The sequence below is a fragment of the Phalacrocorax carbo genome, chromosome 16 (genome assembly GCF_963921805.1).
Source record: "Phalacrocorax carbo chromosome 16, bPhaCar2.1, whole genome shotgun sequence".
Classification (NCBI taxonomy): domain Eukaryota; kingdom Metazoa; phylum Chordata; class Aves; order Suliformes; family Phalacrocoracidae; genus Phalacrocorax; species Phalacrocorax carbo.
In genome coordinates, this window is record NC_087528.1 from 944,208 (window position 1) to 971,194 (window position 26,987).

Here is a 26,987-nt window from a genome sequence, read left to right on the forward strand (position 1 = left end):
ACACCTGCTTGAATCTCAGAAAGTGTTTTAACCCAAAATTCTTTCTACCTGATCAAAACCATTTCTGTTCAAGCAGATAACCTTTTAAAAAAAACCAACTCAAATAACCAACTTCAATTGCCATGATTTTCCATAACTTATTTTATTCTGGAACAGAAATCAGCAGGGAACCACTTTTTCCTCCAGCCAGCTGTAGATCAGGTCCTAGTGGAGAAGAGACAGTGTCAGAGCAAAGTACCCGTCAGCTGCAACGTTCCTGATTTGCACCGTTTAACCGAGAGTACGGGTCTCAGGAGACAACAACTTGCTCCCCGCCCAGCCAACGGCACCAGTACCCAAATCCTCTTTGGCTTTAGTGGGAACTTACCCACGATGCGGTTGCAGCAGCCACTGCGCAGCGAGGGGGAGCCTGGTTACGCGCAGGTGGCCATCTTACACTGTTTCAAATCACGTATCAGTGGCTGTTTGCAAGACCCACTCCAGGACAGCCTTCTGTCGCTTCTAGAGCGGGGAGACACCACAGAGCAATGCTGTAACCGCTTTCCTAAAAAGGTTTGTTCGGAAACAATTCCGGCCCCTCTCTATTCTCACAGCGTTGAGCAGCTTTTGCTTTTCCCGTTTATCACCAGGCTGCCTCTTCACTTTTCCCCCCCTTACTCCCTGAAAGCCAAAAGCCCCACGTGCTCTTCCCAGAGACAGGCCTTGGAACACAGTTTTATTGTCAGAGCAACCATTCCGGCTGCTGGTCCGCAGTAGCATTCCCTCCCCTTCTGCATACCAACCTTGATTTCTTCAGGAAGTCCACTGTCATCAAGGCTGCCGGTTCAGCCTGTCAGTAAACGTTATTGATCTTCTGCAAACAAATAAAAATTCTGTTAAATAAAGCGTGAAATTATTCAGCACAATGCAGCTGTCATCTACCTGGAGAAAAAGTGCTGTTAGATCGTGTGTATTCAGCGACTGTACGTCACATGAGATAGAAACGCGTTTCTTATCTGCCCTTCAGCCTGCTGTCGCGCCTCGCTGGAGAAGCAACTTAAAAGCTCTTCGCAGAACTAAACTGTGCTACGACAGCAGCAGCAGGCAGCGCTTGCGTCCCTGGCCGTACCTGGGCCCCGGAGAGCTGCCTGCTGAAGAGCCCGGGCGTACAGCACCGTGCTCGTGCTGCAGTCGCACACCGCAAGGGCGGGAGGAAAGGGGACAGACGCTGCTTTTGCCTTACTGGTGCCACTCGTGTCATCTGAGCCTCTGCAAGGGGCAGGAGACCCGCTAAGGGGAAAAACATAAGCCTCAGTGGACAGTTGTTTCTCCCTCACAGCTGAGTTGTCAGACAGGGATAACAGCACATCACAGGCTCTGCCTCCCTCCTGCCCTTGGCTATAGGAACTCCTCAAGTGCTACAGAATTACACAGAGCAACACCACCCAGATGCTGACCTGCCAATGACCAAGGTTCTTCCTGACCACTAGTACTGTTCCTGGTAAGCGTTCAATGACTAGGTATTCTGCTCAGCAGATGAGTCACGCTGCCTACAGATCTGACATATAATTAATAACTTGAAAACAAGCAGCATGCAATACTAAAGCATTCTCTTACCAGCCCGAAGCCCAGCTTAGCAGCTACCCTCTTGCCAAAGCTGACTTTGGGAGGCGGAACAACCCCAGGATTCTGCAGGATGGCTTCCTCCTAAATACAAATTGCATTGAACACCGTTAGCAAACATACTTCAAATAGATTGTCCGCTCGTTTCTTCTGCACCCCTTCTGACAAAAACCACCACTGGGTCACAGAGCAAGAATCAGAAGAGGTTCTCCATTCAGAGAGGAGCAATTTTTGTCTCACAAACTTAGCACAGAAGAGACAAAGGACCATGTTTGCCAGTCAGCCATCTCACTCAGAGACAAGAAACTTGGGGAGGGGGATGCTATTTAAATCCCTCCTTAGAAAAAAACCAAAAACCACCAGCTCTGAGACGTTGGTGGTTTACACCCTCTGTAGCTGTTTCAAACAGGCATCCTCCTCAGCAGCACACAGAAACATCTTAATGCAACTCCCTCCTTCCACACAAGAATAATCCACTCATCTGGGATGTAAATTGTCTACAGATTTATCTTGAGAAATCCATTTAAGCAGCCATAAGACAGACATGTCCCTTCCAGGGAAGGATTCTTCAGGATGTGTCCTTTCTAGGATGACCCTTTGGTGTACGGCTACTGCACCTCCCCACGCCCAGCAACCCGATCCAAGTCTGAAACTGTCCCAGCGCACCTCAGGCAGGCACACAGACCAATTATTCTTTCACTAGGTTTATTTCTGTGATGACCAGGACAGTTATGAGATGAGCTGTGTCAAGTGTCTCTGTAATGGGCTGTCATCCAATCCCTCCTACTTCTAACCCCTTCTACTCTTGCTCATCTCTGACTACGCTGACAAGCAGCTGCTCTACCGGGCACCAACAGTAAAATTCCCATTCATTCTGCGCTGCCTTTCAGCTCATGCTCCATGGCAGCAAAGGGCTGCACACTCCGGTGGCAGCTGCAACAAAGCTACGCCTTGATTAGCTTAATTATATTAATGAAGCCACAGGGCTTTTCTATCTCCCCCCCAGGAGCCCCAGGGACAGAGGAGGATATCATCTGACACAGCAGAACGAATCTTGCTTCCACAGCCCGGCAACAGGAGAAAACTAGACTACGACAAGAGAGATGCCCATGTTTCTCACCGTCGTGCAGCTGGTGCGGGTTTAAAGTCAGCCCGGCGACGGAGGCAGCTTCCCCGGCAGGTGAGTGCTTCTGCCCCTGCTCGATGCCATGCCGCCGTCTGAAACAAGGGGGACGGGGAGTTAGTTCGTGTAACAGACCGTTTCGTTACCTTTTCGTCTTTAACGCTGAGCCTCAGCGTCATGCGTCCACAGAGGAAAGATTAATTTCAGACAGGGATAACTTTATCATCACCAGCTCAGCTTCCAGAGCAGCCAGCCCTGGTCCACGCGGGGCCGTCCCAAAAACTCGAGGCCGTTCTTGCCCCCGTGGTTCCTCGGCCGGGTGCGACTCGTCCGGCTGACCCCCCCCCCCCCGCCCGCTCGGGTACCCGGCGCGGTGCGGTGGGCAGTGCTGGGCTCAGCCCGCCAAGCCCCGCTGCCTGCGGGGAGCTCCGCCGAGCCCCGGTGCCGCGCTGGCGGCAGCGCTCAGGCTGGGCCGCACCGCCATGGCGGCGGCGGGGGGGGGGGGGGGGGCACGGTTACATCCCCACAGGCAGACATCGAGGCTTCGCCGCACCCCTACGGACAGCCGCGGCAGGCGCCCAAGAGCGCCCCGCTCCCCCTCCCGCCATCCCCGCGCCCCCGGGGGCCGCCGTGCCGGCGGATGGCTGGCGATGACGGCGCACCTCACTCACCGCCCGCGGCCCGGCCGCCATGTCGCTCCGCGGCGCCCGCGCTGAGGGCCGCGGGCGGGCGGGGCGGGCGCCGAGCCTCGCCGGGGGCGCGGGGGCCGACGGGAGCTGTAGTCCCGTCCCTCCGCGGCCTGCGGGGCCCGGGCTGGGCCCGTGGGTGCCCGGCGCTCCCCTGACAGGAGCTGCGAGCTGGGCCGTCTCCTTCGCTCCGTCCCGTGTTTGCGGGGCGCAGATGCCAACCGAGAGAAAGGCCAAGAAATAAGCGGGTGTCGTGTAGCGCCAGGGCCGGCCTCGGCTCTTGCAGGGGCCGCCGCCCCGCGGGGGGCTCAGCAGCCCGCCAGGGATGCCGTGGTGGCGGCGGCCTCCGCCACAGGGGCCCTGGGCCCGGGCGCCGTCATGCCGCTCGCTCATTGCGTTTATTCATTCTTCACGTGCCCCGTTTGCTGGGGAGACACGCGTGGCCGTACTTAGCACGCTAAGTGCTTCAAACAGCTGAACACGCGTTAGCTCATGTAAGAAGGGGCACGCTTCAAAAAGACTAATTAGTTGGAGATCGGGGATTAGTCAGAGATTAGTTAGTAAATATATGTGCCGTGCTTTGAATATGTGATGCTTCCAGTATGTACCATGATGGTCCTTCACTGTTAGAAACTGCCATGAGCTCTATAGGTTCCTGTTTAGCTTATCAACAATAACAAAGTGTAAACAGAGCTGGGGGATGAAAAACAAGAACAGCTAATATCTACTTTCTTGCCCCAAAGCCTTATCCATCCTTGTGGTGAAAAGCTGTAGTGACTGGAAACGGAAAGCAGACAAACCCAAGTCTGAAAGCGGAGAAGCCAGAGTACAGATAAAAGCCCTGTATCAAACCAGGGTCACCCCTGAAATGTCTGAGAGCTGGGGGATTCACAGTCCCTTGGGGCGTTTGAATCGAAGATGTGCCCGTGGGAAGTTGCCCGGTTCCCCACAGCGACAGCAGGAGCAAGCGTCCGACGCTGGTGTCCTGCGGCGTGGCCAGCTCGTCCGATGTCTGACCTGGGCTGCCGAGTCTGCGAAAACGGCACCTCGTGTTCTCCTAGGGAGAAGAGTCCCACGAGCTGGAGGGAAGCGCTGCCGAGGAGCTCCTTGTCTCTCCGCTCCTGGATTCCCTCTGATGGCTCCGAGCAGCTGCCGGCACCGGCCGGCCCTGTGCTCCGGGAGGCCCCTCTCCAGGCAAGGCAGTCAAGTTCCCAGGGAAAGGCAGCGTGACTTCATGTTTATTTTTAATTCCTGGATCTTCCTGGCCTTGTTCCTATTTTAGAACCTGATAGTTTGGGGTGTTTTTTCCAGAGCATAGATTTAACCCAACTCCTGAGTCCTTTGCTGTCCAGAATGGCTCATGTTGTTTCTTAAGCCTCTGTTAAATTAAAAGTCAACAGACTGCAAGATACACTTTTTTTTTTAAGTGGTGCAAAAGGGCTGTAAAGAGATACCAATATGCTGATAAAAATAAGCCGCGTCCAACGTAAGTGGCTGACTATAAGGTCTTCCCCAGCCCTCTGTGCCCTGCGCTAGCTGCAGAAAGCCTAGCAGGCTGCCCTGGCAGGTTGGGCAGGAGCCTGCAGCGAGTCCCGTGCTCTGGTACGAGGACATGAGAGCTTCAGCGCCTGCCTTCCTTGCAGGAGCCTGTGGCACGGGGGTTTGGCCTGGTGGGAAGGAGGACGATGGTACAGAAGGGCAGTAATTAACACAGCCTTCATTGCAGTGGCCTTTGCTCTGTGAAGATGTGGCTGGCAACCTGCCTGACTGCTTTTAGCTTTCCAAATAAGCAAATACATAAAGGGCTAATTCTAGTTGCGGAGTTTTAAGTTCCCAAGGGACATAAGGTTTTTAAAATAAAACAACTAAAATCCCCCTCCCTTGTGCAGAGTTCAGATCCTGGAAGGAGAGAAGATGTAGGCTCAGATGTGCCAAGGGCTTTGCCACCATCTTGATTTTTTGGTTGGAAGCTGTTCAGACCATAGAGTAACTGTCTACTTGTGCCTATGAACGCTGAGCTCTGCAAGGTATCAAGTAATGAACTGACTCAACAATTAAAGCTCGGGAGAATAGCATGAGCTCGGTGTGCAGTAGATTGGCTGTAATTATTCATGGTTGGAGTCCAAAGATAATGTTTCCAAGCGTATTTTAGAGCCAGAACAAAGACTCCGGATGAAGAGAGGTGGTCGTCGCCTCATCCATGCCCACAGTCTCTTCGAAATCTCTGCAACTTCCAATCAAGTTTTCTCAGCTCTTCCCTTTAGAGGGCGTCCATGTCACACACATCTTCGACGTGCAAACTTCGCCCGGGAGCTGCAGTACAAGGCACAGCCTCCCAGAGGTCAGCAGAACATGGGGGCTCCTCCAACGAGTCTGTGAACCTTCCTAGGGATGCAAGGGAGTTACCGTCTGGTTTGAGCAGTTCTGGTTGAACACATTCTCCTTCCTCAGGCAGTTGCAATGCTGCTCCCAAAGGCAATTTGGACATAATTTTGATAGATTTCCTGTGGCCAATCTCCATCAGTTACGGTATTTTCTTGCTCCAGTCTTTGAAAGGACTCCTCTTCTGTTGAGCAAGTAAGGAAAGCTATCAAAAGGGTATGGAGGACTACATGTGGACGTTCTGGGGCTGCTCCCCACTTCCTAACAGGGGATTACTTCCTCCAGCAAATCATAGGCTGCATTAAGCCCCTCTATTTCCACTTTCTCAAAGCACTTCAGCATCTGTCCTGTGAAGGCACAGCATTACCCTCTGCAAAGAAGTCTGAGCTCGGCTGTAGGGTGTTTGGTTATCCCTAGAGCAGGTAGCAGGAGAACAGGCAGAATATGTGACAGAGAAGGGAAAGGTGGAAAGGCAAACAGAAATCAATGACAGAACGTCTCTAACTTTGGCTGGACTTTGATCCCACGCTTGAATTGAATGACAAGGTCTCCTCCCAGTTTCCCACCCGTTTCCCCTCTTGGCTGCCTGTAAGGGCCTCCATGGAGAAACTCTCCATGCTTACTGATAGCAATTTGATTTCCTCTTGATTTTCCCTCTCTGCCTGTCCCAGTCCCACCCCACAGACAGGGTTCCACAAAGCCTGGAGACACAAAGCATCCGTTCGTTCAGAGACGCCCCGCTGTGGTTATCGTCTTCAACATATGGCTGGGGGGAGCAACCAGGGTATCTGAACACATTAAAAAGCGAGTCCCCCGTTGCTCACCGTGTCTGGCAGCCACCAGCCCCCTGCATGGCTGGAGCGTACGAAGCACGAGGAGAAGCCGAGGTGCAGGGGGTAGCGGGATTGATGCTCATCTCTGTTACATATGCTGTGTGAACAGCAGTGCACAAAGAACAGTCTCCTGGGGTACGGCTGGAGATCGTTTGCTGATATTTCAGGTGCCAGACTTCTGAGAGAAAAGATCTGTAGTGTTAAAAAAAGCCTGCCACGAGGTCCCAAATCTGGGTGTCTGCTGCTTCAAGCCAGCCCCGAGAAATGCCCGGCAGGCTCTTTGGAGTTCAGTGGCAGACAAACAACATCTTCCCACACAGGACAAGGCACACAGCAAACAAAATGTCCTTCCCTTCTCCCAGCAGCAAAGCTCTTAAGCCTCCATTTGAAGTTAAATACATGCTTAAACCCATTCCTCCTCAGCATGTCCTGTGTGCTTATGTAGAATTTTAGCAGGCTCAGAAATGCTCTGCTGTAACTGGGGCCTGTCTAAAGGCCAAACTTTGTACACTGAATAACAAGACCTTTATCTTTACAGAGTATCTGTACAAAAAAGGGGCGGCTTTCCTAGGAGCATGGTGGTATCTGGAGGCAGGGCTATGGTATGGATTCCTGCAGGTGAAGAGCAGAGAAGGTCCTGATGGTGCCGAACAGCAGAAGAAATGGTGTCAGCCACTGACTCGATTGCTTCAGGTCTGATGTCCCAGCTAGGCAAAGTGACCATCTTGTCAAAGCTAGCCAGATTGCATTCACAGCTTCGTTCCTTGGAGGAGCTGATCAGAACAGAGAGCACACAACAAACTGTTCCGATTGCAGCGTGTGCATGGATAAATCCTGGGGCCAGACATCTGCACTTGTTGAACAATAGCAGTAGGAATCCAGCTTCTTCACGGATGAATATATTTAATTAAAATATATATCCTCGGAGCATACCCAGAGCTGGAAGATGTGTACAGCTACACAAATGCACTCAAAGATGGTAGGAGAAACTTAACTCTGTAAGGCTAGTGAAACCAGAGGTAAGGTTTCCATCATGGAAGATCCTGAAGGCCAAGCTAGGTAAAAAGCTACTGGAAATGGAGAGTTGACCTTGCTTTAGGCAAAGAGATAGATCCTCTCTGTTTTCTATGTCAGCCTGAGAGATGAAAGGCATGGTAAGCAGAAAGGGAGTGAGTTGGTATAAAAATAGCTAGGCAATATTAATGAGGAATTTCTCAGGTCTTTTATCAAAAGCAGTATTTCTGTTTGCCTGGGTTAGTTGGCCAACCAGCCATTGATTGAGTCAACCCAATCTGCACTGTCATATAAGCAACATTTCATCTATTTAGATAAAAAAAAAAATATGCTAGGCACGCGCGGAGCAAACAAGGATGTTCTTGCAAGTAATGAGCATAAGCTGCACAGAGGTCAAGTGGTTGTGTCAGAGTTGTGTTCATTTCTTCCTGCTGAAGACTGAGTGGAGAATTGCAAATGCCATATCTCTGGCTCACCTCTAGCTTCCCGTTGTTTATACCAGAGGAAGGAGATAATTGTTTTGAGATACTTTTACTAATAGCGTCTCTGCTACTTTCATTGCTTACTGGGAAAGAGCATGTTTAAATGATGAAAGGTCACATTATTTCAGGTCCTGTTAGGTCATTTTTCTTGCCCTCATGCAGGGGGAGCAGGCCGAATGCTTCATTTGACCAAGTTCAAAGTGGTGAACTGAGGTCTCACTAGATTACAGAGGGCAGTCGATAAAAGCCTGCAGTGGTAAGAAGGTCTATTGAGGGCAGCCTCCTGGTCACATCTCCTTGAGGGAGCCCTGCGGCAGGGCATCAGACCAGGGGCCGTCCAGGCTCATGTTGTTTTTACAAGAGATGCCCAAAATGGATGCCTAGGAAACTACAAAAGCAGGGTGATTACATATGGTGCATCTCCTAGTACCCTACCAGCCATTTGAGGGTTGTGAACTTTGGGAGCCAGATGTCAGTTCAATGCCTCCACTAACGGGTTTTCTCTGGAATAGGTATTTTGGTCACTTTCTCTTCCATGAGCTCGCCCAGTCCCCCTGTGAACCTGTAACAGCCGCTCCCTCCGGTGGGGAGGACTTGCCCGGGTCAGCCTTCCTTTTGTTTGTTCTGTGTCTGGCTCCTGTTAATTTTGTTTGATGGCCCCAAGTTCTTGTACAAGAAGAACTAATGAATGGTCCTTCCCACCCAGCCTGCCTGTGTGGGCAGAACTTATGGATCTACTTATCTTTCCTTCTCTTCAGGCTCCCAAGTCTGATCTCTTCAGAATAGATCAAAGAGTGAGGGTAGCATTGTTTTAAACCACTAGTTTCCTATAGAATGCGATCTATCCACTTGCAGATGGCTTTCATGGTGTCTAAAGTGTCCCATGGATCAGCCCACGGTTGGCTGTATAAACATTTTCTCTACCCCACATCCTGCTTCCACAGCATGTCTCGTACTCACTTCTCTGTCCTTTTGCTCAGTCCAAACATCCTGCAAAAAGCCTCCAGCTCTCCTCGACAGCCTTCCTCACTCTTCCCCTCCGCCCCCCGCAACCTCCTCACCCTCTGCCAGGCTGTAAATAAAACTCAGTGAGCCCAATGCAACCCCCAAATTCTTGCAGACCTGCTCACGAGGGAGAGACTCATGTGCCTCTCTGATTTAACCACCAGCACGTGTACTGCTGCTTTGCTGTTGACCTAATGCTTCTGCTGTTGCATAAAGGTCGGTCTGTCTTCAGCCATCTCTCCCCCTGCACGTTTCAGGCGCTCTCCTTTCTCCTTTCAGCTGTCATCTCGAGCAGCCTTGCTGCTGAAGGAGGTGGGCGGGAGAACACGCACCACGGGAGATGGCTGATCTTCCATAGCACTTGTGCTCGGGGATGGGAGAACTCTGCCGCGGCAGCATCCTCCTCCACCTCTCCTTGCCACATCACGGGGAGAAAGCTCTACCACGGCTGCCCGGCACGTACGTGTGCACCAGCACCGGTGTGCGAGCTCTGTGGCTTGGGGGGTGCTGCTGGGGGGCTGGAGGGGGGGCTGTGTGGTGGGAGCTGGACATACACCCCTCTATCTAGCAAACGAGGGGCTGCGCTTGCTGGCACTCCTCCCCCACAGACACACAGCAGAGCCTGCAGAGAGGGAGCTGCTGCAGCTCGCTGGTCTCTGGGTAACCCCCTTCCCTGGCGGCTGCTGGGGCATGACTGAGGCTTAGGGCGGGTTGTGGGGGTTCCTTCTACCAGGCCAGCTGTGGGGCAGGCAAACTAAGGCAGGGGTAACCAGGACAGCGTGGGTGGTAATGTCTCAAACCACAGCACCTGATCTAGCAGAACTTGTGTGCGAAGGGCTGCTGACTTGGAGCAGCTGGCAAAAAAGTAAAAACAATCCCCCCCCGCCCCAATAATTATTTAAACATTGTAAAGCTCTCTGTAAATGTTTAAAACAACAACATAGTTGGGAGGGGAAGGAGGAAAGACAAACAAGTTTGCTGTTTCAGCTTTGCAGAAACAGATCTTAAGTTTTGGCAGGGTTTTATTCATCCAGAGGATCCAGCTGCCAACGTACTTTGGGAGGCTCCAAATTCATAATTGCTTCCCTAACATCTTCCTCCAAGAGCTGCAGCTTGGCACAGGCGCCACCTTTGATGTCTGCGTTTGGCCAGCACCTCATGCCGTAGGATCCCAGTTCATGGCCAGGGCATCTACACTGGGAGTCAGTGGCTGTGAGCGCTCCTGATGATGTGTTTCTCTCCCAGACCTAAGGTTCACAGTGGTCAAAGCTCAGCAGGAGCCAGGGAGCTCAAAGGAGCAAGGTGCTGCGGGCAGGCTGACTGTTGGGGAGCCCTGCCTGCACGTGAGCAGGGCAGGGATCGGGAGCCTCTCTTTCCTCTGAGCACCTCTCAGGAGATGGGGGCTCCCAGTTGCCAGCCCCCCACCCCTCTTTTCTCATCTGCACCTGGTGCATTACTGCAGCAGAAACCCTATGTAATTCCTGTTTAAATACACAGCTGGCAACACGACTTCTACTAATTCAGCTTTTTACTGTTGAAAAGCCGGAGCTGTATCCTGGTTTGGCTGCCGGCTGAGAAGGACTTGGTCTGAAGCCCTGGGTATTGCAGGCTGCTGGAGATCAGTGGCTGCTCTCCAGCCTCCATGCAGATCTGACACGCTGCGTCCCAGATGCCAAACCCTGGAGCATCTGCCCTGGAGCGGGACAATCGCCTGTGTGTGATCTCAGGGGAAGGGGGCATCCTTCTTAGCTTGGGGGAGACTTTGGGCTGGGAAAATGAGGGTGTATATGTGAGGAGGATATATAGGAACAAGGTCTCTGGGGAGCAGAGTAGGTCCTGAGGTCTCAGCTGGTCACCAGCCCCCAGCCAGGACTCATTTCAGCCCAGTCTCACCTGCTCTGCTCCTGCCCAGTCTTGTGTTTGCCCCGGTCTCCCTCCGGCCCAATCCTGCTCAGCCCCATGCCCAGCCGTGGGGTATATATCACTTCAGCACCCATAGCTGGGTAGCTGCTCTCTGCTGTTAGTTGCTTTGGCTGGTGTGCGCAACCTGTATTGCTGTAGAGATGTGCTCTGATCTGCTGTATTTGCTCTACAGTCTCTAGAATTAAGTTCCTGCTTCAGCTGCTCAGTCTGGCAGTAGTGCTGAGCTGTCTCCTGAAGATGCTGTTTCCAGAGCAGCCTGGGTACCTGTTGGGTGGTTTAAGAAGCTGACCTTGCCGCTGCTGGCTTGTGTGTGGCCGTACCTCTGTGCAGATACAGGAGGGAAGAGGTATGCAGTGGTTCCTCATGCAGCCAGTCCCAGCCTGGCTGTTGCTGCTTCTGTTGCTGGAGTGACCTGATCCAAATCAGAAAGACTGAGCTCAGCTGGGCTGGCTTAGCTCTTGAGCAGGGCTCCTTCTGTTGCCTGGGGCTTCGTGCGGTTTGGTGGGAGAAAACCCTGGTACTACTTTCAACCAAAGCCTGAAGAGTGATGTGAGGGATGGGCCTGCTTACCTGCTGTGCTGCCTTCTCTGGTTAAATCGGTAACTGCCCACGGACAGCACCTGGGAAGGCTCTTCCTGGGGTCTCCTTTGCTTTCCCAACTTCAGCCAGCTCCTGTGCAGAACCTACACTGAGATAAAAGAGACCGACACAGTGTGAAACCTTCCTCCGCTTCAGCAGATGGTGTTTGTGACAGTGGACTTTGCCTGTGTTGTTATAACAGCAAGGCCTGGTCTAGCCAAGGAACGGAAGGATAAGCTGCGGTCTAGTCTCGCTGAGACTGGCTTGCTATGTAAACCTGGCCTGAAAGCCTGGATCACAAATAAACTCTTGGTTTTTCAAGGATCAGACTTTTCTGCCAGCTTCAACTTAGAAGATAAAGTGCTGTCATGACTTGCCTGCAGTCAGTAGCTCTATTCACTCTGCAGCATTCACGGCAATCTCCTGGGACTCCCAGTGACTGAGGATGTGATGTGTGTTGCAATGTGACCTTCGTGTTACCTTCACATAAAACCTAAATGCATCTTAACTGGGGTTAACCTGGTGTCGCTGCCCGAGGCTTTAGCAGATCAGTGCTACATCTGTCCTAGCTGTGAACTCTAAATGTTTCATGCCTAAAAATTTTAATGGTTGCAAAAACAGTGCCCCTACTTGAGCGAACTGCTGAGATGGTGGGAGTTATTGGCTGGTACTGCTACTGACTGAGCCTGTTCCAGCATGTCCTGCTAAAATGATGCACTGAGAAGGTATAGCTGAACCTCCATCAGGCCCATCGCTGCCAGGCTGAGACTGCCAAGCACTAACTGCAATGGGTGCTTTTAAAATAAACCACAGAAAATCAGTCAGGGTGAACAAGAAAAAAGCATATTTCCTTGGTATTGTCTGAAGGCTGCCTTCTGCATCATGACTAAGGGTGCATTCTAGTTACCAGCAAAAACCAGGTGTTAGCTAGTATAAGCCTTCCAAGAAACTGGGTTACCAGTATTCCTGACCACATTCTATCTGTCACGTTCAAGATTCGAGCAAACACACAGCAAGTGTTGCTCCTTCAGCTGGAAGGACCAAGAAACTGTGTGCCCTGAGGCTGCTTGTGTGTCTCAGCTGCTCGCAGGCCTCCAGAAAGCCTTTCCTCGTTCCCTTCTGGCTATCTTTGACCACCTCTGGGTTCCCGAGTAATGCTGCTGCTCCCGAAGCACTGCTGTAGCTCTGCCTGACTGCATCAGCTACCTGAGCTGCTCTGCTTACTCCTCCCAATAACCAGAGACTCTGTACATCAGTCTTTAGCCTCCTTCGGAGAACCTGCTGAGCCACAGCAATCCAAGAAGAATCCCATGGGCATGGCAGAGACAGTTGCAGGCTTGTCTGGTGTTTGGTTAATACCTAGGAGAGATGTTAACCTTCATGGGGAGGGTTATGTACCTCTGTCAGCTCTGCTGTTCAAGCATGCAGTGGTCCTGTGAATGCAGGCACCCCCACCTGCAAGTCTGAGACCCAGCTCAGCTCACGCAACCCCTGTGTGCGTCGTTCCTTGCTCCTCTTGCTCTGATAGCACCAGGATTTCTCACAGCTCCGGGGGACAAACCTCACTTAGCCCTGACAAGCCTCAAAAGCTCTTTCACAGCAAGCCATGTGTGAACTCAGCGTGTCCTGTATCGGCACCATCCACCTGCTTCCATCCTGCCTGGGCACAACAGGCCTGGACAAGCAGAAGAACACTGGGCATGGTTGGACGTGGATGCCGGGGCTGGGGGGGTTCAGCCAGAGTGCACTCTATCCACAGCACTCTACCCTCAGCTAAAGAGATCTCTCTTTAGCTCCTTGTTAACTTAAAGCTTTCAGAGCGGTACCGTATGGATGCTCTCATCATGTTCATTAGTCTCTGTCTGAGCCCCCTCGCACTGCAAAAATCCCTGGAGGGGCCGGGCTGGAGTGGGATGGATTTTGCTGCAGCTGAGCTCTGGTAGTTTTCCCCCTGGGGTTTCAAGAAGTTTCATTCCACCCATGAGAAGTGCCAGGCATCAGGGGAAGATTTGTTTCTTGGCAGCTGTTCCCGTTTTGCTCTAGAAAACAGATGCTGTGCTAGGAATGCACCGTGACTAAAATTCCTCTGGGCTGCTCAGGTCAAATAGCAAATAGCAGCAACAGGGGAAACGGGGGGCAGGAGAGCAGCGCTGCTCAGCAGAGAGAAACAGGAGGGCAGAGCCCTTTCCTTTCCCTTTCATCCTCCGCCGAGGCCAAGAAGCAGGAGCTGAGCAGTTTGAGGGAGAGGAGGAAGCTGGGGGTTAGCAGGCTGCCTGCCTCCCCCCTCTGGCAGCCATACAGCACAGGCATGCACGCTTGGCTCTGCCTGTACCTGCTCTGAGGAGCTCTGGCATTGTCAGCCTCGTTGCTTTTGTGGTGGTGTCCAATCTCCTTGGAGAACAGACCACGCTCTCTCCATTTGTTTTGCAGAGGGCTCAGGGAAGCTTTCAGGATCAGAGGTTTAAAGAAAGGGGTGTGATAAGCGGTGACAGTTTGGGAAAAACACAGGCAGCAAAAGGTCTTGATACTGTCAGAGAACATGACAGGCAAGTTCACAGCCCCTGCAGGCCTTTGGCTTCTTGTTTTCTTTTGCCAAACAGGGAGAGCGGTGCTGTGTGGTACAGAGCTGCAGGCGGTGACCCTGTGGCAGGCGGGGCAGCGCTAGAGATGCCGAGAGCAAAGCAGAAAGCCTAGGCAGGGCCTGGGATGGGTGGGGGGGTGGCCTGCAGGGGCTAGGGAAGCTGGGCGCCTCTTTTCTGGGGAGGATGCCGTGAGGCATGTGGAAACTCAACTTCTCCAGTGTGCTCAGCTCTGTCTACTGCACCCTGCATGCTAAAGTTGCTCTCAGGGCATCTGCTCCTGCTGCCCAGGGGCTGCCAGGGCTGCCAGAACCTCTGAGGCTGGAGAGCGGAGGGGAGAGGTGCCGGCAGCCCAAAGCCTGCTTCCCTGCCCTTCACAGCTGAAGGTGCCGGGACTGAGGGTCGGGCCATGCCTGCCCAGCGAGCCCCGGGTGGGTGGTGAGCGCAGCCTGGACACAGCCCTAATGCTCCAGCCCCTCGACGCCACTACAAAGTGGGTCGCCCCATCAGAACAGTCCTTGCCTTGTTCCCAGACTAAAAGAAGGGGTTGTGTGATAAAAAACTGCAGCTGGTCTCTCTAATCTCCCACCGGTGTCTGCATTAACTGTCAAGACAGTGACTGCCTTGATGCTGGGCAATTTTTTTCTGTGCACGCAGCTAGCTAATCAATTAAGTTTCTCAGCAGCTTCCTCCAGCATTCAAGCGTGGAGGGTGGAAGGAATTTGTTATTCTAGGCACTGTTGGAAAGGCATGAACTGTACTAAAAGCAAATTGGTTGCGCTTTCCAAGCGCTGACACTCTTCACTCACAGCTTGGCTTTCTGGTCCCCCCTCCCCGCTCTCCTGAGCACCTCTGGGTGCAGCCCTGGTCCAACCAGCTCAGACAGAGCTGGGGCCTGAGGCACATCTGCTCAGCACTACGCTGCACCCTGCTGTGGTGGGGCTGGGCGTTCGGGGTGCTCCGTGTCCCAGGCAGAGGCATGGACGTTTGCCTTGGGGTAGAGTCTTTCCACAGCAGATCGGTTTGACTGTAGAGGGATTAATGCGGCCAGGCTGCCTCTCACCTGCTTTCCCAGCTGTAGCTGGTACAAGCTAGCGGGGCTGAGTACCACGCTGCAGTTGTGCAGACATGCCGGGGCAGGTTGGTTCGTCCCTTAGCTTAGCCCTCTGCTAAATAAATATTCTCCCTTGATGCTTTTTTCCAGGCACTTGCTTTTTTTTTTTTTCTCTTTTCCCATCTTGTTTTCCTCCTCTTCTGCTGCTCTTCCTTGCCCTGCCCAGGCGTGGTCCCCTGCGTATGGGAGGGAGATGCTATGCGATGTATTCACATCCGTCCCAGTAACCTCGGGCTTTGTGGAGCTGGGCACTGGGCTGAGAAACAGAAGTGGAAGGATCTTGCAGGGCGGGCGGAGGCACCAAGAAATATGGAGTATTTGGGGTGATCTTGGGAAGATTTATGGATGACTGAGAGGAACTGCATCTCCTGCCAGTTCAGCTACACTCTGGCTCTCTGCTAGTGGGAGCGGGGATGTTTATGTGTGTTTAGCAGTGCAATGTCTTAAGCATGAGAGCAGCAGGATTGCCGGAGTCAAGAGGGCCGCAGAGGTTTGCTAGGAGCTCAGCCAGTTGTGTAAAACTCCTTACTCCCCACACTTCAGCCTGTCAGGATACACACACGCGTCCTCCCAGGCCAAGGAAAACTTGGCCCAAAGTGGAGCTGCTGTTGTGCTGTTGGCTGGGCAGCTGGTGGGTAAGGATGGGCACAGCTTGAATCCAGCCTGGCCTGGAGGTGGACAAGGTCTTTTCCACTAGGTGCTGCCTGGCAGCCTGGGTGATGCCTGCTTAAAGGCTTCCCTGCGGGCTCGTTGCCCCAACGTGTCATCCTGCTTAGAAATCTCAGCTGGGACGATAAGGAGGAACTGGGTGGAGGAAATGACCCCTGCTTTCAGAGGGTTATCGTTATGAGCGAGAGGACTTCAGCCACCTCTGGTCCTGTTCTCTATGGCAAGATAGCCTGGTGCTAAATGGCATTGCTTCTGTAGGGTAAATCCCATAGATGTTCTGCTCAGGAAGTAATTTGGTGAACCAGGAAAGAGAACCCAGGACGCCTGCTACCAGTCGTCTTTCCAAGCCGTTACACAATACTACTCTGGGGTTAACAAACTAAAAACATCTGGGAATAATCAAAGCTATTTATGCTCTGGGAAAGCATGGCTGGAGAGAGTTTGAAGGAAGCAACTTGAAAGCTCAGCATTGTTAAAAACAGTCTGGAAGGCCTGGAAATTAAAACTAGGGTAACATCTACAAAGAGCGAGGAAGTATCAAGAGAAGGATCTAATATCCTCTGAGGAACAGAGAGGAGGCAGAATGAATTGTAATGCTCGAGCCTCCACTAAGCTACAGGGCATTAAAAATTGCTTTGGAACAAACAGACCTGCCTTTCCTGTGGTTTCCACTGGCAGGGGAGCAGAGGGAAAGACCAGGGGTCTGTTTTGAAAACAGCCTAGGGAGTGGAAGTATGATTCAATGACAGATAGTGGCAGTCCTCCCAAAGCCCGGTTACGCCGATGCAGAGCCCGCAGTGAGCGGTAGCTGCCGGGGCTGGCTCTGGGAGGACGTGGGGCACACGGCGGAGGTTCGGGGCCAAACTGCACCCCTGGCAGGGTGCCACCAGCCAGGGCACAGCTGCGGCAGGGAGGAACGTACCTTGCAGGCTTTGCTTTCCAAGCGTCGGGCTGCGTGCTTGGGCTGGCCGATGGCATCCGGAAGGGAATGGGGTGGTTTGTGGCTCCCAAGATGTGTTCCCCACGGAGGGTGACGGTGCCTTGCTGCCTCCCGCCGCGGGGAGCGTGCTCGGGCCTCCTCCCAAATGACCGCGGGACCATCCTCTGAGCCTGGTGGATAATCCAGGGCCGGCAGCTGGCAACACTGGCCGTAGGGGTGTGCAGCTGGCAGCGGGGACCGTGGTGCTCCACGTGCTGGCTGAGCTACCTGCAGCACTGACGCCGCTCCTTTTGCAGGAGCCTGGGGAGCTGCTTCCCCAGAGTGACTCAGAGAAAAGCCAGGGAACCAGCTCTCATCAATGGAAATCCCCTCTTTTAGCATCACTGGGGAGGCAAGTCTATTGCTGCGAAATCTCACTCCTGCTGATTTATGGAAGCTTTAATCCTGAAGAGCCTCTCTCAGTGCTTTCCATTCCCTCTTCTGCTCCTTTACATCTCCTCCTGCTCCTGCCCGTGGCTGGGGATGTGGTGCAAGCCCCCAGCATCTCCAAGAGATGGAAAAGCAGCCTGGGAATGAGGAGGGTGGGCACACTGGAGGAAGGTCAATGGGAAAACCAACCACCGCAGAAGCCATGGAAATGGTTAAAGATTTGGGGAGTCCAGATCTGCTGCATCTTCTGTGACAATCTGGCCTCCCCAGCATCCTCGTAAATGAGCAACTGCATAAGCCTCACACTCTATTATTGCTACGGAGCATTAGAGTCTCTCATTTAGGATAAACATTCTCATCTCCAGCAGAGCATGAATAACATTAAATGAGATAGTTAAAATGTTTCAGGCCAATTATAGCCCTGGTGTAACTTCGGCAGAGTTACACCAGGGATTAATTTGATCCGGAGAGTTCTGCCTCCTGTTCTGAACTGGGATTCCAGAGCGGGTAATTACATCCTGCCTCTCTGCACTTCCTCTGGAGTTTTAATTGGGTTGAATGGACCAAATCCGCAGCAAGTGTAAATCAATGTAATTGAGCTCTCTCTGGAGAGGAATCCTGCTGATTTATACCCTCAAATCTGGGCCAGCCTTCTCCCTTTCCTCTCTCTGCCCGGCTCCAGGTGCCTGGGGGCTGGAGGCTGCCCAGCAAAGGGCAGCATGGGCTGAGGTTGGTGCAAGGAAACCGCCCCGACCCAGCACCGGCCTCCCTGCAAAGGACTCATCTTCTGCTCTTTTCTTCAGAAAGTCACGATATTCCCACGGCGAAGGCCGAGAAGGCTCTGCCCTGCCTCTCTGCTGCGTTAGCGCAGGCCGGGTCTGCTCTGGGGTGCAGGCAGCCCAGCGTGGGTGCACAGCCGCCTGCACCCTGCCGTACCTTCTGCTGGGAAACCCGCCCCCCCGATCGCATGCCGGGGGGAGCTGCCCTCACCTCCCGGCCTGGACCCCAGGCCGGGCTCCTTGCGCGCTGAGACAGGCAGCTGGACTGTCTCCCTCTTCCACTTCCCAGCCCTCTCAGTAAATCAGCATTAATGAGGGACATTTGACCCTCTCTTTCCCTGAACAGCCTTAAGAGGCATTTTTGTTCCATGAGATAGTAAAGCAAGTTGAGGCAATTTCCTCCCCTGCTTCTACTGTAGTTTTTTGTGCGTGGTTTTTTTTTTTTTTTTGAGAAAAGGCAAAGTTGCAGGGCACAAGCAGCGTTTAGGATGCCTCAGAAGCAGGAGCAGAGGAGAGACAGCAGTGTCTGATATGGAGGGGATGGAACAGACAGGCCAGTCGAGATGGGGTGACCCCAGTCCTGGCCCACTTGGTCCGTCAGAGCGACCATGTGTGCAACCGAGACAGGCGGGTCAGAGCTGGGAAAGTACACTCGCTGGCTGTAATTAGGAGTTTAATTGCGAGGTGTTATCTCACCAAGTTGGAGCCTATACAGAGCCATATGTCCTCCATAGCCAACTCTATACAGGGGCGTCAGCAGAGAGAAGAGTGCTGGGAACGGCCTCTCTCACAGATTTCCAGGACTTTCTGCTGCTGTGTGGTCCCTTTCCCTTCTCACAGAGCAATGATGAAAACAGTCAGATAAACCCCAAAGAGCTGGGCCCAGCAAGGCTTTGCACCTTCCTTGGGCTGCGTGGGACTGCTGGTCCCACGGCACCTCCACCGCTCGCCGTTTCATTTCTCTTTTGATTTTTCCCCATGTGTATTTTAATGGGAACAGAGATGGAAAGAAGAAGGACAGAGATGTCACAATCCTTCCTTCCTCCTCAAACAAACGGCGTCTCCTCAGCGGGATCGTGACAGCAGGACCGTGATGGCGGGACCATGTCCTTCAGCCTCCTAGCCCTGCGCATCCCCTGCCTCCGAGAACCACCAGCGACACCGCGCCCGGCCTGGGAGGCCTGTCACTACCGATTCCGTGTTTCTCATAAAGCGGAGGGTGGTTTTGGCCGGCAGAGAGGACGCAGTTAACGAGGGTGAGTTCCCACTCCCACCCACCAAGGGCCTTCCGGGACCATCGCAAATCTCAGCGCAGACAGCAAACACCTCATTGCGGCCAGCAACCCTCACGCAGCCGCTCGCTACAGGCAGACTCCCCTGCTCTTAGCTCAGCTGCTGGCTGCGGCTGATTGAGTAAATAAAGAACATTTCTCACGAAATCCACCCTCTCAGAAGTCCCCAGGCAGACAGTTGGCCTTTCCGTGGCTCAGGAAACCTTTATCCCCCAAATCTACAACACCCCCGTGCAGTCGATTTAGCAAGCGATGTTTGCACACCCAGGTTTGCAGTGCCATCACCCTCTTCCCAGCAGCACTGTGGCATTTGCAGGCACCGTTTCCAGCTGGTCCCACTTTGTTCTTTCTGGGATTTTTTTTTGTGCTAGTACAGATGGGGAGAAAAGTCAGAGCTGCTGATGGTAAGGTCCAGACTGAAATCTGGATTTTCCCTAAAGCCCAGGATGACTGTGCCTGGGCTAACCCTGCAAACTGGGGGTCCAGTCGGCTACCCTCGGCGGGTTACACCGGGCTCTGCTCCTAGACTTCGAGGCTATCATAGCTCCAGCATATGCACATCTTTTTGGGGTCCTCTCCAACCTGTTCTGACCTTGCCTGAATGCGGATCCTCCTCATTGCCCATCACCACCCACCCAGAGCTGAACAGCCTCAGCCCTGATGCCTCCTCTGCAGCTAAGCCCCTGACCTTTATTCTCCCTTAAATCAATACATAAAAGCCATGCTACAGCAATAGCAGCATGTCAGGGGAGTCCAGGTGATTTATATCATCCGAGGAGCTGATTCTGCTTTTGAAGCTTCAATCCGGATAAGCTTTTGTCTTTCCAGCTCCCAATCTCTCTGTGCTGCCTTCAGCGCATGTACATTGTATTCATCCCCTGACCCCCCCTTCCCAGCATTATTGACTCTCCATCTTGCTTTTGATATGCTATAAAATGAAGGCAGATCCAGGTAAAACAGCAGTTTTATTCCCCCTGATCATAATATTTCCTTTACGAAAAAGAAGAAACAAAATTGTTTAAAGTGAGTTGAGGTTGTAAAGGCTTAATTAAAAAGCTTCAGGGGAAAAAAAATCTATTAGGAAGACTCTGTAGGCATTTGTGATAGTCTCACTGAGGAGAACAGTGCTGCTGGGAGCTCTTGTCTGTGTGTCTGGCCTTACCTCGGCGGTGGGAAGACCACCCTGCAGCCCCGGGATGGGGAGAAGGTGCTGCCGTCAGCCGGGAGCATCCTGGGCAGGAGCCACATCCCGGGCTTCCCCACGTCACTGATCGGCCGCTCTCCTTGCCCCATCGCCGTGGCCTCCCGCGGTGGTCGGCTCTCAGAAAGGAGCAAACAGCCTGGTCGGGGTGCAAAGGCGTGTATTTGGCACTGAAAATTCATGCCTGCCGTGACGAGGCCGGCGCAGCTGCGCCTGCAGAAAGGATTTTACTCTGCAACTACTTCACCAAAAAATCAAAGACCTATCTCCTTCTGCCTTGTATGTATTGGCAAAAGCTTTGGGAACTGCTTTTTCAGGTAGGTTGAAGCTGATGTTTGCAGGTCGCTTCCAATAACTGGTCAATACACGCTGATAGCTTTTCCCATCAGAACATTTATTTTTCCAACAGGACACCGAGTTCTCAAACAAATGAGGGCTTGCACAAGAAATCGTCTGCCTCAGTTTGGCAGCAAACAGAAAACAGGGATATTTTTCTTTATTCTAAAACAAAATTTTTGTGGCTAAATAGAGCCAAAAATATATCTCCCCCCCACTCCTCCCAGACACGAGACATCTCCGAATGCCGAAAGCAACTCTTCCCCTCTGCAAATGGACCAAATAAACCCAGCACGAAACTGGTGCTTAGTAGAAACAGATGCGCCTCTAATGCTGTCATCTACAGCAAGCTGCGTCTGCAAACCGATCTTTTATTAACATATTTGTAGAGATGGGGAAGCTGCAGAGGGTGTGCGGACCCCACCGCCGGGAGCAGGAGGCCTGAGCGCCCCGTGCCCGCTATGGCTTGCAGAGGGCATCGCCGTGGGGCTGCCAGCCACTCCCCAGGGCTCAGCCTTAAAGGCAGGCAAATTTCTATTCTGCACCAGCATTTAGCCCGGTGCCTGGTCCCCGCTGAGCTGCGAGAGGGGAGCCGGCGCGATGTGGGTTTGTCGGCGTGCAGGTCTGTGTCGGGTTGTTTTGCTGGGGCTTTGGCTGTGTGCCGAGGCTGGGATGTGCTGGGTGCCAGGTGCGGGGCACAGGGGAGCTGCAGGAGGAGGAGAAATCACGGTTAATTGCTTCCTGAGAGCTGGGAGAGGTGAAGTTATGAGCCTTGGGGGATCTGCCTAAGGGAAGGCAGGGCAGGGTGAGTCCCTGAGCTGCCTGTGAGCATTCAGCAGTGCCTCGTATGCTGGGGGGGATTAGGAAATACAGCCCTGGCTTCCATTCCCCCCCGAAACCCATGCACGTGCCTCAGCCCAGGCCAGTGTCCCCTTACCCTCGACACCAAAGGCTTCCTCCTGGGGCCAAGACAGCGGCGTGGGTTGCCCTACCTTTGCTGGGAGCCGCAGATGGACAGCCTGGAGCCGGGCCTCACTCCCCAAGGTCACTGTGCAGGACACAAAGCCACATCAGTCCCAAACCCCCACGCCACATGCACCCCGTCCCCACCCCAGCTGCACCAGCACCGGCTCTGCTGCCTTTTCTGTCCCTACGAGATGCTCCTGGCATCCAGGCAGCAGGTGGGAGGCCGCAGAGGAAGGGCTGGATGTGCCCTCACATGGGAACGGGGCTGTTATTGAAAATGCTGGAAAAATGGGCTTTTCCCTTCCAATCAGGCCATTTCAGGCTCTAATTTCCTTCCCCCAGAGCGAGCCACTTTTCTACAGCCTTCACAGCCTCATCAGTAGACAGAGACCTATAAATCCTGGGTGAAACATGAAGAAACCATCATTAAAATGCTCACGGGGTCTGTGAGCAGGGCAGAAAGGTAAAGACCAAGCTTTTTACCCCAAGCTAGTATTTTCTTTCCATAATTCCCCCAAAGCTGCATCTCTCCTAGATAACCGCAGCACCCCACCTGGCTTTTACTCCGAAGCGGTGTCATGTGGCGCGAGGGTCAGAGCCAGCCTCTCTCCTGGTCTCGTCCTCTCCCTCGGGGTGCCTGAGGACAGAGGAGAAGGGGTGACCTGTGGGCAGCCCCCAGGCAGCCTGCAGGCAAATTGCTCTGAAACCTTGCCCTCAGTAGGAGCAGAGCCTCTGGACTAATTGGGGAGTTTAAATGAAAAGCATTAACTTGCTGCAAGGAAGGACGGCTTTGCGTGAAGGAGCTGAGCCCTCGGTAACAACAAAAACCTCCTTTCCCCGTGTGCCCCGGCTCTGCCAGGCAGCGTGCAGAGGGCAGGCGTGAATGTCCCTTGCCAGGGGACCAAGCACCTCAGCTCAAGTCCCACAAGGCATTGCTGCGGCACAGTTTAGCCTGGAATATGCTGATTTTAGCCAACAATTCTCTTTCTCCTTTCTGTCAGAAAATAAATAAATGCATCAGGCAAGCCCGCCATCACGCACTCTCTCCAAGCAGCTGTCCCTTTATCATGGCCCAGCCTTCCCCTGGGCTTTGGAACTGGGTCAGTGAGCGATATCCAGCAGCGGCTGTTTCCCCCTGAAATCCATAGAAAGCAGATGTGACCCCTGGGTGCTTCTGAGTGGCCCAGCTTTGCCTTTCCCATCTCAGCCAGCCCGGAGCGGGGTGGCCGGAGGAGCCGGTGATGCCCAAGCACAGCCCTCAAAGGGACCCGGGGCTCTGCCAGCAACGCTTCCCTCCATCCCTCTGCCACGCCAGTGCTCATGGCTTTGCATCTTGGCTACCTGGTAGGGACTGGATGTCTTTGAACCTTGATTCCCTGCCAAACTTGGCTGAAAAAACCAGCAGGCTCGAAAGCTATGTGGGGGAGCAGCCACACGCGTGTGTGCGTGTCCACACACAGAGAGAGCGTGATTGCACGGGGCTTATTGCCTCTGTGAACCAGGCAAAAGAGGGAGCAGCTTCATCCTGTGATTCTCACCCTTGCTCTGCTTTCAGTATTATTCTCTGCCTGGTTACACCTGATGGTAAAGGGGAATTTGTGCTCGATGGGTTGGGCACCAGGTCTTGGGACAGAGCTCGTCTCATCCTCGGGAATGTGGCTGAAGCGAGTCCAGGAACCTCCTTAAGCTGCCAAGGGAGCCCTGCAGAGATCAGAGAGGTGGGTAAAACCCACCCCCACCTCCAGATACCCAGCTGGCTTTTCCACATCTGAAGCACAGCTCCTCTTCAGTGCTAGAATTTGGGGTCACTTTCAATAACTCGCTCAAAAATCAGAAGAAAAAGCCGGAGACGCTCTCTGAGTCACTGGCATGTTGTTACCAAGGACACTAAGGTTCCTGATTTTGAAGAAGAGATTAATTACATTCTACAAATAGACATTTTATCTGCATTGAAGAGCAGCAAGAGCTAGTTCTTTTAGCGTAGCTCATTATGTATCAGCAGGTAGTATTGTGACAGATGTAGGAATCCAGTCATATTGTCACTCGGGTTTAATCATCAGAGAGCTGTCTTCCCCGGGTCATCTTCTAGTGAGGATTTGTAATATTTACATAGCACTTGGGGCTGGCTCCTTTATTGCCGGAGTCTGTATTCGCTCGTCAGTCTCTCATTATGCATGTGCCAGTATTAATTGCATTTAGAAATGAGATTCTAAAGGAGAAGTGAGAGCTATTTAGACCTCCATTCAGCTTGAAAGACAGCAGCCTTCTGTGTGACAGCTCTCGAGATGTTCTTGTGCTCGGCTTTCTCTCCAGCTGAAAAGCAGGTGTTGGAGAGAGTTGGTGTCGGAGCCTCTCTATCAGCACTGCCTTTTGTGCATGCCCAGACATTTATATAACTGACAGTATAATGACTCCGCAGAAGTGGCACAAAATTGACCCTTCTGGTACTGGATTCAAGCAGAGCGAGTCAGAGAGTGGATCTGCTCAGCTGCTCTACAGATATAAGGGGGAAAGTGATGCTAAACCTTGTCTCCCATGGAAAGAGGGGGGTTATTTTCTTGCTGGTGGGTTTGGGGGTTATTTATGGGCTCGGCTGTGCCTGCCACTTTGAAGCTGTGTTTGTGGCCTTGCTAATGTATTTAAAGTCGTACAGAAATTCAGCTGACACTTGTCTGTGCATGCCTGCTGTGCGCTGATTGCTCCAGCCCGGAGATGCAGAGCCGTGTGCCGCCGCTGCCGGCTGCCAGCCGTGCCTGGGCGGTGGAGATGAGGAGGTCACGTCCTGCTTTCCAGAGGGGACTAAGCTGGAAGGTTAAATCCTTCCAAGGATTACAAGCTCCCAGTTCTGTTTTCTCCAGCCTGAGGTGCAGAGGGTCTGTTCTCACCCTGCAGCACGGTGTGTGGGGTGTGACGAGGGTGTCCTCGTGGGGGGAGAGCTTGGCACAGGCATCAAGTGCTTCCTCTCTCCATGGCCCTGGCTCCCAGTCCTAGGAAAATAACCACTCTGGTGCCAGGGGGATTTGTGTCCAGCATGTTGCGAGGGGGCTGAGAAAGCAGTAGTAAAGGCAAATCCACATTTCCCTTCCCCAAAGCACCTCCTTTGCTTCGCCTTAGCCCAGCCGTGCCCCACCAAACCCCTGACCTGATCCCTCTCCAAGAGCTCTCCATGGAGGACGTCTCCCCTCACAGACCTGTCTCTTCCTAGCAGGCTCCCTTGGGTGCTCCTGTGCTCCCTTGGGTGCTCGCTGCCCGGCATCTCCCTGTGCTGGACTGGCACCGAGACCAAGCCCCGGGCTCTGGGCCAGCGGCACCTCTACCCCCCCAAACCCACAGGAGCAGGCAGCGAGCAGCTCCTGCCAGGGAGGGACCGGTGGGGAAGAACATGAGAAAGGCAAACAGAGCAGGCATCCGCAATCAGCCCTGGCCCCCTGCCAGGATCTTCTCGTTAAATATTGCATAAAACAGAGAATAAATCACTGTTTGTTGAGGAAAACCGAGCTCTGAAGCCCAAGAAGTCCCCCTTGACCTTCCTGTCCCTCAGCAGGGAGGTTAGTCCAGGATAGTGTTTCAGTTTGCTTTTCACCTCCAGCGACGGGGGGGATAGCAGACCCCACAGACGGGCTCTTAGGAGGAGAACCTTCAAACCTCTCTTCCTGAGATGGTGGCAGCCAGCACCAGGGGCCAACCCTAACCCCCCACCCACCGTTGAGCCCCCAGCCCTGTGAGTGTGAGCCAAGGACAACCAGCGGTGTCCCTGGCAGCCCCAAGGCATATAAATAGAAGGTGGGACGTGAAGGAGGTCAAGTGGGCAGGGGATTTCACATAATCTGATCTTGCCTGTGATGTTCATTTGTGTCCTTTGCCCAGGATGTACACTCTGCTTCGTACACGGGGGCATCAGAGACAGAGGGACATTCCTGTGCTGGGGCAGCTTTATTCCATGGAATATGTGGGCTCCTGTCTTTTGCTTCACTGCGTGCTGGTTTTCAGGGATGTCTTTAATCCAGGGGTCATCCTGCCTAGGGCACATATGGAAATCCTGGTCTTTGTTGCTGTATGGGGTCCTGGTGTCCGCCCAGCCTGAGCCTGGTCCTCCAACTCACCAAAATCCAGTTGGATCAAAACTGGATTGGGGCTCTAGTGCCTCGGGTCCGTTTGTGGTCTGGAGGATGCCGCCTGCCCTCCACCGGGCCTGTCTGAAGCCTCAGTCCTTCTGCCCTTGTCACCTGCACCAGTTCTCTCCAGTCCCTGGCTGGTAGCACTTCTTTCTCTTGCTTCTGCTACTTCTCTTTTCCAAAATATGAAAGGCTGGAGTCAAATTCTGTCCTGGTATGTCAGTGGAACCGCCCTGATTTATGCCAGCGCAGGGCAGGGTGGGTAGATGGGAGTCCAAAATAGAGCAAGTAGAAAACCTCTTAACAGCCACTGGTCTTTAATGGTGAGTGCAATTAATCAGCAAAAGAACTAATCTAGCAGCGTCGGCTTCTCTATCAGTTGGTGTCTTTGCATCCAGACCAGGGTCTTGGCTGAGAGCTGCGGCGGGGCTTGGAGGCAGCTTCTCCTGTCCATCCAGGTGTGAGTCTCCCTCGTGCTCCCCGGGAGCCCTCGAGCCGAGTCCAGCCTCGAGCTGCTGCTGCTGGCGCCAGGCACGCTCCTAACCCACGCGGCGTTCTGTCTCGCCGGCCACACATTGATGATGATGATGGTGATGATGGCAGTCAGGTGCGAGGCCTGACCAGGCTGCAGGGCCCTGGTTTAGATGCAGTAGAAGTGGTTCTGACCCTGCCATGAGTAGAAATAGCCAGGGCAGCCCCAGTGTCCCTCCTAACCCCATTTTTTTTGGCTCCATGCTCCGTCCTACCCTCTCCTGCAAGGTTTTGTGCTTTCCCACTGCTTGCTCCTAACAGCAAGGACACAGTGGCTGAGCCACAAACCAGTCCTGCAGCCCTGACACCTTCTCCCACACCTGCACGCTTTGCTTGCTCTTAAGAGGTGCAGAGCCGCCCCCGCACCCCCGCCGCGGCCGCCCTGAAGCAGCTCACGCCTGCACCCG

General features: G+C 53.3%; 2 long non-coding RNA genes and 1 other non-coding gene across 5 annotated transcripts; all 3 read right to left on the minus strand.

Annotated features, from left to right (window-relative positions):
- Nucleotides 1-112: 112 nt before the first annotated feature.
- LOC135315909 (uncharacterized) lies at nt 113-16,937 on the minus strand. 3 transcript variants are annotated; one of them, XR_010375395.1, is made up of 6 exons: nt 16,914-16,937; nt 2,723-2,820; nt 1,597-1,686; nt 783-853; nt 368-501; nt 113-204 (listed from the first exon to the last, which is right to left on the minus strand). It is a non-coding gene; the product is annotated as an uncharacterized LOC135315909 (long non-coding RNA). The 3 variants fall into 3 exon arrangements; XR_010375394.1 differs by lacking the exon at nt 16,914-16,937 and adding an exon at nt 3,397-3,484; XR_010375393.1 differs by lacking the exon at nt 16,914-16,937 and adding an exon at nt 3,388-3,484.
- On the minus strand, nt 2,888-2,962 carry LOC135316018 (small nucleolar RNA R38). Its single transcript, XR_010375494.1, has one exon. It is a non-coding gene; the product is annotated as a small nucleolar RNA R38 (small nucleolar RNA).
- A 4,265-nt stretch (nt 16,938-21,202) lies between the features above and the next one.
- On the minus strand, nt 21,203-22,558 carry LOC135315911 (uncharacterized). The gene is made up of 3 exons (XR_010375397.1): nt 22,488-22,558; nt 21,961-22,016; nt 21,203-21,674 (listed from the first exon to the last, which is right to left on the minus strand). It is a non-coding gene; the product is annotated as an uncharacterized LOC135315911 (long non-coding RNA).
- Between the last annotated feature and the right edge of the window lie 4,429 nt (nt 22,559-26,987).